The sequence below is a fragment of the Petaurus breviceps genome, unplaced genomic scaffold (assembly GCF_028583685.1).
Source record: "Petaurus breviceps papuanus isolate PSGF00001 unplaced genomic scaffold, PetGlider_PUasm1.0 125, whole genome shotgun sequence".
NCBI lineage: Eukaryota > Metazoa > Chordata > Mammalia > Diprotodontia > Petauridae > Petaurus > Petaurus breviceps.
In genome coordinates this window covers 10,750,051-10,753,792 of record NW_027185653.1, presented here as the reverse complement: position 1 = coordinate 10,753,792, position 3,742 = coordinate 10,750,051, and the positions used below count along the sequence as shown (strand labels likewise).

General features: G+C 45.2%; 1 pseudogene; it reads left to right on the top strand.

Annotated features, from left to right (window-relative positions):
* Window positions 1-487: 487 nt before the first annotated feature.
* LOC138163110 (biogenesis of lysosome-related organelles complex-1 subunit 2 pseudogene) lies at window positions 488-1,828 on the top strand (annotated as a pseudogene).
* Window positions 1,829-3,742: the final 1,914 nt, after the last annotated feature.

The following is a 3,742-nucleotide window of genomic DNA, read 5'->3' as shown; positions in this document are numbered from 1 at the left end:
AAAATAGATGCTCATCAACTGGGGAATGGCTAAAGAAGGCATAGAATACAAATATCATGGAATACTGCTACCATGGTGTAAGAAATATTGTGTGTGATGAGTACAGAGAAGATTTCTGTGATGTGATGCAAAGGGAATTAATAAGAGTCAACAAAGCAGCGTATATGCACAGTAACAACAACAATTTAAATAGAAAGAATGACACACAAATAATTAAAAGTACCTGTAACAAAGTGTTAAACATCAAGTAGGACTTAAAAGGAAAAATGAGAAGACACATCACCCTACCCCGTCCAGGAGGAGAGAAGTCCAAAGCTGTTACACTTTCTATACATTATCCCCAATGCATTGATCAGTTTCTTTCCCCTAAAAAAAATTATAATTTGTTAGATGGCAGGGCACTCTAGGATAGGGAAATGGAAGGATAAATGGAAAACCCTATTAATATAAGAAAGAGAAAACGTCAATATTTTTTTACACCTGCCAATATATCTAGAGGGATCAAGGGTAGTTGTGAAGAGGAAAGTGAGGAGTATGAGGCTAGTGATTATCAGTAACAGAGCTCAACTTATACTGCACATCAGTGATTATGAAAAACAATGTGTTTTTCATTCTCTCTGACTTTTTCTGAGCATCTTCGTTTTTTTCTTGGTAGAGATACTGCAGTGGTTTGGCACAGATTTAACAGCCGATTTGATATGTGAGGAACTCAGGGAAACAAGGTGAAGTGACTTACCAAGGTTCACACAGCTTGTATGTTTCTGAAGTCATGTTAGATCTCAAGATGAATCTTCCTCATTTCAGGCCCTGAAGAATATCTAGCTGTCCAGAAAACAATGGTCATGTGATGTACAGAAGCAAACACATAAAATACAGTGTTTAATAAATTGAAAAATAAAAGTTGAGTGTGAGCAGGGAAGGACACAATTTCATTAAAAAATTTGATGGGAGGCTCAGGCATGGCGGCCACAGCAAAGGGCATCCCTGCAGCCCAGCAGGAGGGTCTGAGTCGAGACAATGCCATGGTGGAGACGGCCCAGGAGGCCACGGAGCCCGCTGAGGTGGACATCAAGGAGCTGTGCCAGGACATGTTCTCCAAAATGGCCATGTACCTGACAGGCGAGCTGACAGCCACCAGTTAAGATTACAAACTTCTAGAAAATATGAACAATCTGACTAGCTTGAAGTATCTAGAAATGAAAGATATTGCAGTAAATATAAGTAGAAACCTAAAGGACTTAAACCAGAAATATGCCTCCCTTCAGCCTTATCTGGATCAGATAGGCAGCTTACAAGCTGGATGCATATTCAAAGAAACTGGAACCAAAGTACAAGAAGCTAGAAAGGCGTTGAAAGGATTCTTTAGCACAAAGACTGAAACTACAAGAATGTTTTATAAAAAATATGTGGAATGGACTTTAACGATAGGCTTCAGTTCCCAAAAGGGAGTGGTGCTGCTGACCCAAGGAGAATCCCAGCCCAGCCTCTGGCTGGATGTGTAGCTCTGGCCACGCCCATGTTTTCCTCAACCTGTCCCCCTGGAACCTCATCTTAGCGTGTGCTTTCTTGTGTGCCCTGGACCAAGGCTCAGAAATCAGGATCAACCCTGTCTGGAGCAGAAACAGATGACAGGCTCTAGGCTCCCTGTCTCCTCCCTTGCCACCCCCTTCATAACCTGTTCTTCAGCTTAAATAATAAATGCTAACATATGACCCTCCAAAAAAAATTGATGGGATAAAGGAAAAGCAGTTTGGGAGAAATTTGATAGGCCATCAACAATTCACACCATCTGTCAAATTAAACTACAAACAGATGCATGAATTAGATGTAAGAGGTGAATCAACGGCTAATTAGAGGAACAAGGAGGAAATTATGTTTCACATCTATGGATAGGGGAAGGGGTTATGACACAACAAGCATCAGAGAGGAACACAGAAAATGAAATGGATAATTCTGCCTCCATAAAGCTGAAATGCTTTTGCACAAACTGAATTTCGTTAAAACAGTTAAGTGACCAAAAAGATTATTGCAATCAAGTTCTCTAAGGACTTTTGCTTATGCAAGATACAAAAGGAACTGATTCCAATTTGTTAGATTAAGAGCCATTTTCCTATAGGGCAGAAGAACAACAGCAAGTTTTCCAAGGAAGAAATCCAAGCTATAAACAGCCCCATGACAATAAGATGAAAATCCCTGATAACTAGAGAAGTGCACATTAAAATAGCTCTTTTCTTTCAGCCTGCAAATCAGAGAGATCTTCAGAGTCAGAGACAGTCCCCTCTTTTGGTTACACAACAAGCTACGTCGAAAAGCCCCTTTCACCAGGTGTTGGTTGAAACCAGAACAATAACAAATGCGCCATTTAATTAAATGACACCAAATAAAAGAGATGATATGGAGCAGGGGAGGGGAAAAGTTCCAGTGATGAGTCTTCTTTTCCCAGACCCAAGTGAAAGCCAATAATAGGGGGGAGGGAATAAAGAAGAAAGGATGGAAACGTCCACCCCATCCCAACCAACATCAGGAACCCCCAAGCCTCCCACCTCCTCACAAAGGTCTGGGCAGGCAGGAAGTCCCAGGCAAGGGCAGCAAGGAAGGAAACGCCACACACAGGTTCACCCCTGAACACATACACCCATACATCCACACGTCCATACATTCACACACTCACACAGACACAGAAAGAGAACACACACACAGACACAGAAAGCGAGCACACACACACACACAATTCCACCTACAAAGGCAACAAACGCATAAACAAATGTATTGTTGCTCCCAGGAACTTACACGCATCTTCCTGGTCACTAAGAGAAGCCAGGTGGGGAAGGGAGAGGTGTGCTCCGCTTCATTCAAAAGTGGGGGGGGGGGGAGAAGGGAAGAGAAGGAGAAGAAAGGGAGGGGTTGAGGCAGGTGCAGGGGAGGGGGCACTTACCTCACTCACAACCACTTACCCACCACACTTAGGGAGGACCCTCAGAATCGTTCCGTCTTTAAGATGGAGGAAAGATAGGCTAAAGCAGGGGAGAGGTGTGGGAGAGGAAGGGAAGGGAAGCGGGTAGGGGAGCAGGTATATCTCCAGCTGCTCCCCCACTCACATCCTCCTGCAGAGACAAAGAAGACTTACACTGAATAGAAGGTGGGTGGGTGTCGGGATTTTGACGTCATTGTAGGGCGGGGCTAGTCTCCTGAAAGAGCAAAGGGAGAAAGGATGGGAAGGGGCTAGTGACATCAGACCCAGGGCAGTGGGAGCCCAGCCCAGTCCTTTCTCAGGTTCCATCTCCCAAACTGACTAAGGGAAGAGGCCGCAGCGCGTCTTCCACCTGGAGGTGGTCCCAGAGCTGACCAAGGTCCCTGGTCCCTGAAGGCAGGCTGCTGGGGCTGGGGGAAGGTGAAGCCGCTGAGCTCAGTTTGCAGTTGTTGAGGGTAGGTCCCTTTAGAGAATCTGGGACAGGGAGGAAAAAGAGGGGAGCGGGGAGGTCTATGTAGCAGTGACTTGGACTCCCTAAAAGAGAAGAGCACAATAGCTGCAGCAGCATCTGCCAACCACCAGCCCTTGAATGCAGAGCAGAACAGAAAAGGGCTGGTCTAGGGAAGGCGTGGCTATCAGCCTCCTTTCTCCAGGCACTAGTAGACAAAGATCAGGCTGGAACAGGAGCGGCAAAGGGGCACCCTGGGAGGCAGATGCCTCTGTCCCCATGCTTATGTAATGCGTACCCTGTTCTAAATCCTATATAATATG